Source organism: Mesoplodon densirostris, chromosome 10 (genome assembly GCF_025265405.1).
Source record: "Mesoplodon densirostris isolate mMesDen1 chromosome 10, mMesDen1 primary haplotype, whole genome shotgun sequence".
Lineage (NCBI taxonomy): Eukaryota > Metazoa > Chordata > Mammalia > Artiodactyla > Ziphiidae > Mesoplodon > Mesoplodon densirostris.
The window spans coordinates 88,618,980-88,632,835 of record NC_082670.1 but is presented as its reverse complement, the minus strand read 5'-3'; positions in this window follow the sequence as shown (position 1 = coordinate 88,632,835).

Here is a 13,856-nt window from a genome sequence, read left to right as displayed (position 1 = left end):
GGTGCAGGAAATATTCTGCGAGCCTGGACCAAAAGGATGAAGGAGAAGGATCAGTGATTCGCTCAAATGTAGCGGATGAAACATTGATCCAAGGGAGCTTATGGGAGGAGAGTGATGCCTTGGAGGTGAGGTGTGGAGAATTGAAATGATTTCACAGCTCTTGGGCTGATGAGCTGAGTGCTAGAGCCCTTGGCATGGGTAACAAACAAATCACTACTAATAAGGGTTTTGAGCCAAGGCAGCCCCATCTGCTGACACATACATCCCAACATACAGACACCCTCCCCAGGAAGGTTTGTGGCATTCTATTTTTCTGTTTAACCTTGTCTGACATAGTGGTATAAATAAAGCCTTCTTCCTTCCCTATCCCCCATCTGCTACCCCAAGATTACAGGTGAACTTGTATTTCTGGGTCTCCCCTGTTGATTGGTTCTCTGGTTTATTTACAAGCCATGCAGCAGGTGGGGTTGTCCATCACATAGAAGGCTTTCAAATATTTGTTGAACAGATGACTTGTTTTGCGGATTCTCCTGTGCTGGAGACATGCTCTGTATTAGGGGATCCTCTTCTGAGGGTCTAGCTTCCAGCTGCAGTTTGGTGTGTGTGTGTGGCTCTGGACAAACCATGGGACCTCTCTCACAGCTTCTGTTTCTTCAGCTGTAAAGAGGAGTTGCTCATACCCTTCACCTAGGGTGGATGTGAGGTACAAATGACCTAGCACGGGGACCTCATCCAGCACAGTCTCTAACACATAATGCCTCTGTTATTGTCCCCTTTCTTTTTACTCTCTCAGTCCAAAATCCACAGAGAATGTTTAAAAAAAAAAAGCATTTGGTTCTAATCGGGCAGCACCTCTTAATTGCTGACGTTTTGTCTTTGTCTTATGAGAAGATGATGGAGGTGTGGGCGAAAGCAGCAAGAAATCTCCAAGCCAACTCTTTAAGCCAGAGAAATACTTAAGCATTCTCAACCCATCACCCATCTATAGAACTTTGATAGTTATAAGCAGAATTCATTCAACATTCATTTGTTCAATACATTTGAATGCCCAGACTTCCCCATGGAGACATTCGTTTTATTCCTTCCTATGGACTAGCTCAGTGATTCTCAAACTTTAGGGCTAAGGACTCTTCTACAGGGTTGTGCACAAAAATATTTTATGGGATTTTTCAGAGAGTAAATCTGACTATATGTGAGTTTTCTTTTACACACTTAAACACCAAATCCCGTGTACAATCAGATTCCATTGTCCCAACCTCATAGGTCTATCCTAATAAAACATCATTAAAAGGGTAACTTAATACTTGGTACCTAATCGTTTGGTGAACATCAACTCTTACCTCCCCTTAAATTACTAAGCATGTAAAAAAGATCTGATGACAGCTTTTGCCTGAAATATTTGCTCAGTTTAATTTCACATTCCCAAAAAGAGGGTTTCATTCTGGTCTAACTAACTCAGTATAAGTGAACTGTATCCCTTCCCTGGTTGTAAGTCATATACATTTGTTAATGAAACATAAGATCAAAGTAACAATTTTAGCAGCCATTTTTTATTCCTCATTTTAAATTGCAAGTCCATAAGATATTTATGAGCAATCTTTACCCGGGTGATACAAGAGAGCAGTGTTTCTTATTTCCTGTAGTTGTCTACTTCTATTTTTAGACCCAAGCTTCATACTAATATTTTGCATTTACCTCTAGAGAATTTAATTTTGTTAACATTTAACGGAGTGGGTACTGTATTGGAATTTTTTCAACTTTGCTTCCAACATTTCAGAATCATTGTTATCCTTCCAAGCTTCAGTTCATCCTCAGATTTGAGTGGAATGCCAGCAACACTACCATCCAAGTTATTGATAAGAAGATGAACAGGACAGTGCTCTAGATGGAGCCCAGTGGCATACCATTAGAGACTGCATTCTAAATTGACACAGATATAATTAAGCAGAAGAAAACTTTTAGTGAGTTATTCAGCCTATGTATTTTCATTATGTCTAGCCTATATTTCTTTATATTTTTGCACTGGAATTTTATGAAAAACCTAGTCAGAGTATCTTGCTGAATTCTGGATTTTATGACCATAACAGGCTCTTTTTTTTGTTATAAATTTAAAAAAATTTGAAGTATAGTTGATTTACGATGCCGTGTTAGTTTCAGGAATACAGCAAAGTGATTCAGTTATACATATATGTATATATTCTTTATCAGATTCTTTTCCATTGTAGGTTATTACAAGATAATGAATATAGTTCCCTGTACTGTATTGTAGGTACTTATTATCTTTATTTTTTGGCCACGTGGCATGCAGGATCTTAGTTCCCTGACCAGGGATCAAACCGGTGCCCCTGCAGTGGAAGCGCGGAGCCCTAACCTCTGGACTGCCAGGAAATTCCAATGTTTGTCTGTTTTTTTTTTTTTTTTTTTTTTTTTTTTTGCGGTACGCGGGCCTCTCACTGTTGTGGCCTCTCCTGTTGCGGAGCACAGGCTCCTGACGCGCAGGCCCAGCGGCCATGGCTCGCGGGCCCAGCTGCTCCGCGGCATGTGGGATCCTCCCGGACCAGGGCACGAACCCGCGTCCCCTGCATCGGCAGGCGGACTCTCAACCACTGCGCCACCAGGGAAGCCCCCAATGTTTGTCTGTTTTATGTACAGCAGTGTTAGTCCCAAACTCCTGATTTATCCCTCCCTTCCCTGCTTTCTCCTTTGGTCACCATAAGTTTCGTAGCAGTCTTTTGATTGTCAATGTCAGTGAGTATGGAGAAAGGGAATGAGCATTGCCTGGTATGAATTATTCTCAGTGAATCCATGCATATTGTGTGTAATCATTGGTGCTCCCTGTCCCCACCCCCCATGTTAATAATGGCATTTGAAGAATTTTGGGGGTGAGATTAGCAGTTGCTTCCTGATTTATAATTGGCAGAACCTCTATTTTCCTTCCTTTTCATTTGCTGGTGTATCGCCTGTTCTCCAGTATTCTTCGGAGCTTGCCAACAATGTTTTTGCTACCTCCCACCTCATGCATCAGTAGCATGGAGTTTAATTCAGCAGGGCCAGGAGCCTCAGACTCGTTCAGAGAGGGCAGGCACTCTGACAATCACAGCACCTATTTTGGACCTCAATTCCCTCTCATCAGTGTCCCCTGTTCTCTTTATGGGAAGCATCTCACCCCTCTTGACAGAACACGGACGCAGACCAGAGGCTGGGTAATTCCGCCTGCTGTCACCAGTGAGCGTCACACCACCCTCTCCAAGCAGGAGACCAATGTCTTGTTGTTGGTCTCCTTGCCCTGAGAATAACAAAAATAACCCTTTTGTAGTCCTGCGTGTTTTCTGCTGGGCTCAGCTCATTCCAGCCTTTTGCCTTCCTGACACTCATCTCAGAAGCTGGAAGATTTTTCATTTAAGGATCAAGACATTCTCCAAAGCAGATGACTTTAAAGGAGCCAGCAAGATAGAAAGCTATTATACTGAGAATGACAGCTGGTGCATATCTATGCCTCCACCTTCGGTTCAGACAATGAGCATTAATTTCTTGGACTACTTTGGGTATTAGCGGAGGATCAATTTCACTAAACCTTCTCTCCCTTGCCTTTTTGTTAAAAAAAAATCTCTCTTGGTTAAAATCACTTTACTGAGACCCTTTCATGATGGGTGCAATATACTGTGGGAAGTGGTTTTCAGATGAGACACAGGGTTTTCTCTATAGGCAGGCTTCCAGCACCTTCAAAATGCCATCACCACGGAAGGTCAGCTGTGCTGTTCCCACGGACTTAACAGAGCCCTAGAGCTTGTGGTTGGGAGAGGGACTCTGGAGTCATCCCCTGGCTGGTTCAAATCCCAGCTTCCCTGCTTATCAGCTTTATGACCTTGGTCCAGTGATTAACTTTGCTGAGTTTGAATTTCTTCTAAGGAGGTCCCAACCTCAGAAAGCTGTTGTTAAGACTCACATTAGGTAATGTATGGAATAAGTTTTCAGCATCGTTTTGGCACATAGTTAATGCTAAATAAAAGCTCTCTAATGGCAGCAGTTAGGATTTGCCTACCGAGTTTCTCAAGGCTAAAAGGCCCCGAATAATTGAAATCAAAGGGCAGTCCTGTGGCAGGATCTTCAATTCTAGGGACACGTGAAATCAGTACCTGATTTTCTGTTAACGCCAGTCAATGTGTCATCACTCAGGATGTGAGAAAGGAATGGAGATGCAGAGTTGGCTTGGCCACTTTGAGGAAGGACACTCGATCCTTTGAGATACCTCAAGCCCACATCCTGCTTCCTTATCTGGCCAGCTGTGTACCCAGAACGTTATTTTGGTCCACGGGTACCGATCCCCGTTTGCTCCTTATCTTCTCTTCCTCAGATGTGAACGTACTTTATGATTTACTTTTGTTCTCTTCTTTCCCAAATGCCCTGGGACTACAGGCAGTTGGAGATTTTCCCTTTAGTTCAAGCATGGCTAACACTGTGAAACTCCAAGTTCAGTGATCCGTGGGTGAAAATGTGGTGAGAAAAAAAGAAAAAGGAAAAAAGAAAAGAAACACTTCGGTTTGGTTGGAGGTCTGCCTAAAGAGAGGACCCTGTGTATTGTCTAGAGCTCGTTACCATCTGAAAACAGATTTCCACAGTGCTTGCTCTCTGACAGAGGACAACTCATGATGGGAATAAATGCTGCCCTCACCCACCCTGTGGGAAGTTGCACTGACTGGTGCTCTAACTGGCTTCTTTGCACCTCAGGGTCTTTGCTTGTGCTGTGCTTTTCCTTTGCATGTCCCAGGGCTGATTCCTTATCTTTCAGGCTCCAAATCAAAATGGCATTTCCTAGCTACCCCTGCTAAGTTATCCTCTCTGCCCTCTCTCCTTTCCTCATCCTGCTTTCCCTTATCATCTCTTTCTGTCAGTATCTGGAATACTCATTTTTCAGATGGCTGCTCTCGGAATACAAGGTGTATGAGGACGCAGACCTCGTCTCTCCTGTCCCTGCCATATCCTAGCACTTAGAGTCAGTGCCTAGCGCATAGTTGGGGCTCACAGATATTTGGTGAGTGAATGAATTTTAAAATTCCATGCAGACATTGGTGAGGGAGATTAAGAGGTACAAACTTTCAGTTACAAAGTAAATGGGTCACAGGTAGGAAATGTACAGCATGGGGAATACAGTCAATAACTGTGTAATATCTTTGTGTGGTGACATATTGTAACTAGAGTTATTGTGGTGATCATTTTGAAATGTATAGAAGTATTGAATTACTGTGTGGTATACAAGGAACTAATATAGTGTTATAGGACAATTATAGGTCAGAAATAAACAAAGTCATAGAAAAAGAGGTCGGATTTGTAGCTACGAGAGGCAGGTATTAGGGAGCAGGGGTAACTGGAGGAAGGCGGTCAAAAGGCACAAACTTCCAGTTATAAGTTAAATGAGTACTAGGGATGTAATGTACATATATGTACATAGATATGATAAATATAATTAACACTGCTGTACATTTTATATGAAAGTTAAGAGAGTCAGTTTTAACAGTTTCCATCACAAGAAAATGCATCCATTTTTTCTTTCTTTAATGTTGTATCTCTGTGAGATGATACATGTTCACTAAACTTATTGTGGGCATCATTTCATGATGCATGTAAGTCAAATCATTATGCTGTAAACTCTAAACGTATATGGTGTTATCTGTCAATTATATCTCAAGAAAACGCGAAGAAAAAAAAGTTAATGCAGGAGAGGCTACTCTAGGAAAAAAAAGCTTACATTCCACCTTTGCTGTGGGTAGCACGTAGCTCTGGTACCTCGTGTCCAAGCCCTCAGCTCCCCACAGCTGCAAAGGACCGTCCTGAACAGGTTCAGAGGTGGCTCTGTGGGGAGCTGAGGACACGAGGTACCAGATAGGATGAGCAGCTCATGTTCTGTCCCTAGTATTCGCCAGTCGTCTTTCCACCTTTGTCACGGGGCCTTCTCTGTTGCAATGGCGTATAAGCAGAGGCAGTGCAGAAGAATCGGGGAGTTAATGCCTCTGATGGAAACCTGATGTGTAAATGCCTCCACCTCGTGTCTTTAGGTGGATGATTCTCTACGCTTCTTGGGAGGGGCTAGGGGAATCCAGTTGCCATTACTCACATCAGCAGCCTCATTCACATGCTCTTATCTTACATCCTTGTCTCAGGCTCTGCTTTGGGGAGAACCCACCCTAAGACCCCATTCACATGGATAGTTTCACTTTGTCGTTGCCTGTCCTTTGTCACAGCCTGCATAGACGTTTACAGTATAAATTGGGAAACCTTTTATGAACGTTTGCCTGCTTATGTGTTTTATGTCTTTCAGGATGACAAGGGTCTCTTGGATTTCTGAGACCTGTTATCCTAAAGATCTAAAAACTTCGTCTCCTTTTTCTTACAGCTGTTCACTGAGCAATCCACCGGCCCCCAGTTCTCCTAGTTTCTTGAAGACACAGTCATGGGATCCAGCTTGCTGTTGCTTTCCCATGCATATTTATAGCACTGGCTTTTAGATGGTGGGCCAACTTACAGAGGTGCTTGCTTTGAAATAGACTTGCTGAAGGACCTCTGTGGAGATAATGAGGCCACTTCTACACTTGCAAGTTGGAATACATTACAGATAGTGGTTACAAGAAGTACTTGAAATGATGGTGCTTGCTATACAGGGCAAATCGGTTTTTTAAAAAACCTTCTCCAAATCATTCTGCAACTGTTATCTGGTACTTTTGTACCTGCACAGAAGTCATTACATCATCCGTCAGTTTTCTTTCAAACTTGTGTGTCAGTACCGGCAGAATTGATGGGTGAAAGTTTCAGCTTATGTAGGGTGGGTGTCGGGGAAGAAGGGAGAAGGCAGCTGTGATATTGCACATCCAAGATAGGGTTTTGCCATCTCCTAGGATGTAGATCCTTTAACCTCTTCTTTGCCATGGGTTCCCTGGGAGGCTCGGTGAAGCCAGTGGATCCTGTCTCAAAATAATGTTGTAAAACACATAAAACAAAGTTTGTAGGATTACAAAAGAAGCCAAGTCTACAGAAGCATGGTCATCAAAAGGTTAACATAGTTCGTGATATGGAACATGCATGCTTCTGCATGGACGCATTAAACAACACGACCTACAGGCAGATCCATTAACTCTATAATTATGAGGTTGTGATGGGCACGTGTTTCAAGGTCTCTGCAACAGACCATCACGTGACTTGAAAATACCTGTGGTTTCTGTTTGTGGTCAAGTCCTAGGAACTGCTAACTGCCCCTCTGGTTTGTTGCTGACGTTTATAGTTGAAGGGAATGATGTTTCAAATAGGAGTTAGTGAAAATGAAGATATTTTTTCCCCCTCATCCCAGTTCATGAACCCCCTGAATTCTATCCAAGGACTCCAAATTCAGAAGCCCTCTTCTCAGGATTGGCAGATGCTTTCAGGCCTGTGCCGAAGCTCTTGTTTGCTAGGTGGGTGGTGGCCTTTTGCTCCAGCATTGGCCTCACGAGAGATACTTGGCAAATGTTGGTTGAAGGAAAGCATCGCTGAACACTTTGTGTGCTGTTGTTACAGGTCAGGTGAATGTTAATAATGAGAGTGATGATGCTGGGTGGTTATCTCTCAGGATTTCTGTCTCTGCTTTTTTTTTTTTTTTTTTTTTTTGGTTCCTTTCATCTATAATAGAAATGGCCATTGATTGGGAGAACCAATGGTGTCTGAAATTACTTATTAGATTGAAAGTACTTTGGAAAGTGATTTTACTAACTTGGTTTGTCAGGTTTTCTCAGGCAGGATCTGTTTGCTGATTACTACTCTGCAGAATGTCGTAGAGTGAACGAGCCTGCTTTTGGTTTTGACATCAAGTGTTTTTGTGTCCTTAGTAAGCTTCTCATACCCATATACAAAATCTATATCTATATCTATGCATGAGGGAAAAATATTAGAAGAGAAAGCCCAAAAGACAAGATTATAACTGGAGTGCACATACACAAAGTGAAGTATATAGGTATCAGCTGGAAAAAATGGTGGTGGGGTAAAAGGGAGGGAGGGGTGAATGCCCATTTTTAGATATTGGAAAGGCAGTGTACCCAGTGGTTGAGAGGGCAGCCTCTGGAACCTGGGCTCAGATCCCAGCTCTGCCACTTGGTACTTGGTAGCTGACCTTGGGTAAATCCCATCACTTCCCTGCATCTAAATTTCCTCCTCTGTGAATGGGGACAATGATAACAAATACCTCCAAGCACGTAGAGAAGATGAAGAGAGTTAACGCCTAGAAAATTCTTAGAGCAGAGCCGGGCATTAATACGGGCTCTGGAAGTGGTCGTAAGCTGCTGCTTTGTTCATTAGAACAACTCATATTAGTACAGGTGCAGTCCACGGAGCCCTTCCCTGTACCATACCTCATTTGAATCCCACAGTAACCGTAGTAGCTATTTTAAAATCCATATTCGAGATGAAGAACTTGAAGTACAGAGAGGTTCCATGATTTGTCCACTGAAAGGCTGTGAAGCAGTGCAGACAAGAACCCAAGCTTTGGGATGGTGAGACATATATCCAGGTTCCAGTGGGTCCCACTGCATTTGGCAGAGTGGCTGAAGTGAGCCTTTGCAGTTCGTTTCAGATTTTGCAAATGAAGAGGTTTGTTCCTTCAGGGATCCAGCGCCACCTCATCAGACTTTCTGCAGTGGTGGAGATATTCTGTAGCTGTGCTGTTCACGGCAACAGTAGTGACTGCATGGAGCTGCTGAGCACTTGAACTGTGACTAGGGCCACTGATGAACTCAATTGTAAATTTGACCCTATTTAAGTTCATTTAAATTTCAATGACCACATGTAACTAGTAGCTACCAGTTGCACAGTGCAGACAGAGTGGCTCTTGTGTTAGAAGGCTTGGGTGGAAAGCCCAGCTCTACTACCGATTAGCTCTGCCACCTGGGGAAGATAATTCCTGAGGGCTCAGTTTCCCTATCTATGAAATGGGACAATTAAAAATTCACTCTAGCGAGACCAAACAAAAATGACAATTAAAAATCCACTCTAGGGCTTCCCTGGTGATGCAGTGGTTGAGAGTCCGCCTGCCGATGCACGGGACACGGGTTCGTGCCCGGTCCGGGAAGATCCTACATGCCACGGAGTGGCTGGGTTCGTGAGCCATGGCCACTGAGCCTGCGCGTCCGGAGCCTGTGGTCTGCAACGGGAGAGGCCACAAGAGTGAGACGCCCGCGTACCGCAAAAAAAAAAAAAAAATTCACTCTAACGAGGCCAAACAAAAATGTTGTTATTTTTTGAAAAGTTATAGCCATTCTGTGGAATCCAAGGGAAGGAATAAAAGCAGGCCAAGGAAAGGCTAAAAATAGAACGATCTTCAGGGTCATGATCATGCTCTTCTGGGTCATTTCTGCTCTTGGCACATCTATGCTGATCTCGTCTCTGTGAAGACAGGCTTTCTTTGTTCCCCCCGCATGTGACGAGAGAAGGATGGGCACCCCACAACGCCCAAATGTGTATCTCCCTCCTTCAGCAGCTTATTCCAGAATGATTTGCTGTCTCTCAGCCTCCATTCTAAATTCTGGAAGAGGAAACTGCACTTGGTTCATGTGAGAATTTTATTGTTTCTGCTCTCCTGGCCCCAGTTACCAAAAATACTTTGGCATTGACTATAATTGATGGGTTTTCAGGGGACTCTGTCTTTTTAATTAAAAGGTGAAGGTCCTATAGGTCACAAAGATAAATCTGCATTTTGTGCATTTTTGTGTTACACAGCAGATTATGATAATCTTTGTTTTCACATGCATTTCTCCCTTCTGGGGATGAAGAGTGCATTTGTTACCTGGAAGGTATAAACTGGTCCCTGGAAAGAGAGGTCATTCTTGCTGGCCTCCTGGGTTTTTCTGCTTTAAAAGTCTCCTTGGGCTTCCCTGGTGGAGCAGTGGTTAAGAATCTGCCTCCCAATGCAGGGGACACGGGTTCGAGCCCTGGTCCGGGAAGATCCCACATGCCATGGAACAACTAAGCCTGTGTGCCACAACTACTGAGACTGCGCCCTAGAGCCTGCAAGCCACAACTACTGAGCCCACGTGCCACAACTACTGAAGCCTGCACACCTAGAGCTGGTGCTCTGCCACAAGAGAAGCCACCACAACGAGAAGCCCGTGCACCGCAACGAAGAGTAGACCCGCTCGCTGCAACTAGAGAAAGCCCGCGCTCAGCAGCGAAGACCTAATGTAGGCAAAAATAAATAAATAAAAATTTTTAAAAATACTAAAAAAAAAATAAATGAAAGCCTCCTAAAGTGTGGTGCATCTCCTGTGTACTGGAATTATAGGATCATGACCTAATATTTCATTATATGGGCGTACTTGCTGCCAGAATGTTTCCCTGATGCCTGAATGAAGTGTGATTAGTGAATTCTTGTGTGGAAATGTGAACGAGACGTAGAAATTTCTTAGAACTCAGGTTCTGACTGTAATGCATTATAAATGTGAGCTGTGTCTTATTTAGAGCCTGAATAAGAGGAGCAGCCTCATAAGCCTTTATATGAGTCAGTGATGTCAAACCATGGGAAGAATTGAAGACAACTGCTATGAAAGCCAAGAGATTTTCCCAAATGAAGAAACAAATAATCCAGAGTGTACTGTTGTCTATAGATAACAACTTGTGGTGATACCCATAAGCCTGAGTTTTGTTTTTAACTTTCATAATGTATTGTTTTTAATCTGCTATGTCTATAATACTGTCATTTCAACAAGTAATTAATATTAAAACTTTAATGAGGGAGTTCTTTTTTGGTTCTAAGTCTTTATGATCCTATGTGTTTTTTTAATACTTAGGGCGCATCTTAACTCAGATGGTAAATTTTCATTGGAAATGTTTGATAGGCATTTCATTTATTTTGTAATGTTTACATCAGAAAAAGTGGATATGTGACTGAAATTATGTGATGTATTCCTTCCTCAAATATGGCCAGTTGTTTGGGGGATTCCATCTTTTTTAACAGCTCCATTTTTGAACTGGGAGACGTTCTGAGTTGGATTTTCTGTACTGTGCAAATTCCAATCTTGAAACAGACTTGGCCGACTACTTTACACCTCCAGCCCGCTCTCTGGTTTTCCCAGACTTTTTCCTATTTTACCCTCCCTTTTCCTCCCAGCGTGGGGAATATCCCAGCCTAGTTTAGAATCCTGGGTCCACTAACTACTTACTTGTTTTGTGCTCCTGGGTAAGTGGAATTACTTATATTCTCCCATGTTAGAGATTTAAAACAAAATAAAGTAACACTGTCCTGTGGGTTGTTCTGAGGGTTCCATGAAATGAGAAGTCATGGTGTCTGATCTAATGCTTGGCTCAGAGTATCCAGCTGCTAAATTATTATCATGATGTTAGATTCCTTGATTCTCTTCTCTTAACTAAGGTACTGAACAGTCAGATATGGCTTTCTAGTGTTTTCTATGTCCTGTGAACACTTTTCTGGATTCTTAGATTATATATAATGTGATCTTTTTTTTTTTTTTTTTTTTTTTTTTTTTTCGGTACGCGGGCCTCTCACTGTTGTGGCCTCTCCCGTTGTGGAGCACAGGCTCTGGACACACAGGCTCAGCGGCCATGGCTCACAGGCCCAGCCGCTCCGCGGCACATGGGATCTTCCCGGACCAGGGCACAAACCCGTGTCCCCTGCATCGGCAGGCGGACTCTCAACCACTGCGCCACCTGGCAAGCCCTATAATGTGATCTTAATATCAGAGGGAGTGATTGGTTATGAATCACCACTGGCCGGGACTGATCTTTTTAAAACGTGTGTCCTCGGGTCCCTTTCCATCCCATCCTGTTTTCCCCTTGTCTCCCTCTGGGTCCCCTGACTGCTCACTTCCCTGTACTGCAGGCATTAGAGCTCGTTCCTCACATTCTTACTCACCTTAAACCAAATGTTACCAAGTCCTTTGTCCCATTCATTCACATCCTGCAGTCTACCGAGAAATCCATCGATGAATCCCAAAGTGATTCATCGCTCGTTAGTTTCTAGGCTGTGTCGTCTAGATAATGTTTTTCATTTTATTATTTGGAAATAATGCTTTTCCCTGAGGTAACCATGTCAAGGGGGGAGTTTTGAGTTTTGGTCTGGCAAGTAGAATGGGTAGAAAAAAGGGAAGAGGATGAAGAGATAGGACAAGTTGGACCTTTTAAGGCATACAGTGTCTTGTTTACATATTCATGTATGTGTACCTGTCCCCATCAAAGAAGACTTGAGAAAACTTTTAAAACTATTTTATGAAATTGGAGATAAAGAGAAAATAAGGACAACTAAGCAGAAGGTTATTATATGATATGCTTGGTGAAAGGTCCTCTTCCCTTATGGAAGGTGGACTCTAAGTTGGGCTCTGAGCTTCCTAGCTGCCAAAGTGAAGAGTGAAAAACAATTGAGTATAAGATTTACAGTTCCATAAGATAAAAACTAGTATTCTTGGTACCAGTACCTGACACTTGAACCTTGCAAGTTAGTTCAGTAGTTTGACTCCAGGTGGAGGGTCTAGAATACCTAGTGGTGTATGTTAAAAGAACTTTTGCTAAAGAGGCCTGACTTCTTAGTGCTGTGCTCTTCAGACATCTGGCCAGATTCCTTCTCTTGTACTTCTAGGCTGAGACCTTAGTCTGACCCAAGCAAGCAGATGATAAAATGTTTTGCCAGTTTCTCTTTTCTTGAGGGCCTAGATAAGGCAGTAATTTTGTGGCACTTACATGTCAGACAGACTCCAGCCCTAGAGAGAATTAATGAGGGACAAATGGGAGATTGCAAAGTGGGAGTTTGTTCACTTGCTCATTTAAGCACTCACTCATTCATTCACAAATATTTATTAAAATCTGTTGTATGCTAGGCTCTGTTTTAGGCATAGGAACATCAATTTTTTTTTTTTCGCTGCCCCACGCCGCTTGCGGGATCTTAGTTCCCCAACCAGGGATCAAACCCGGGCCCTGGCAGTGAAAATGCTGAGTCCTAACCACTGGACAGCCAGGGAACTCCCCACATCAATTTTTCTTTGTTTCTTTTGTCGCCATCCCGCTTCAAGCCATCGCCATCCATTGCTTGGACGACTGCAGTAGTCTCTCATTTTCTACTCCTGCTCCCCAGAGGACCTTCTCCACCCAGCAGCTGGAGGGCTCTTGTGCAAACCTAAACCATCTCCTATTTCTCTCTTGCTTACAATTCTTACATCACATTGGGAACCAAATCCCAACTCCACACTGTGGTCTGCAAACTCCTGTGTGATCTGCTCTCAGAAACCCCCTGACATCACCCCACTGCCTCTCTTTGCCTCACTCACTTTCCTCGAGCCCCTCTGACTGCCTCTCTGCACCTGACCACATCCAGCTTGTTTTGGCATTAGGCTCCTACAGGGCCACGCTGTTTCTCTATCTGGGACCCTCTTCCCTCGGAAGTCACATCGTATTATCTGTCATCATGTCAAGAGTCACCTTCTCAAAGAGGTTCCTTCCTGGAACACCCCATCCGTGCAGCCTCTCTTCCTCCAAACCCAGACAGTTTCTGTCACACTATTTTTTTTTTTTTAATTGCGCACGGGCTTAGTTGCTCTGCAGAATGTCGGATCTTCCTGGGCCAGGGATCAAACCCGTGTCCCCTGCGTTGGCAGGCAGGTTCTTTTTTTTTTCTTTTTAAAAGCATCTTTATTAGAGTATAATTGCTTTACAATGGTGTGTTAGTTTCTGCTTTATAACAAAGTGAATCAGTTATACATATACATCTGTTCCCATATCCCTTCCCTCTTGCATCTCCCTCCCTCTCACCCTCCCTATCCCACCCCTCTAGGTGGTCACAAAGCACCGAGCTGATCTCTCTGTCTGTCACACTATTCACTTTTTTTCTCTGTCAC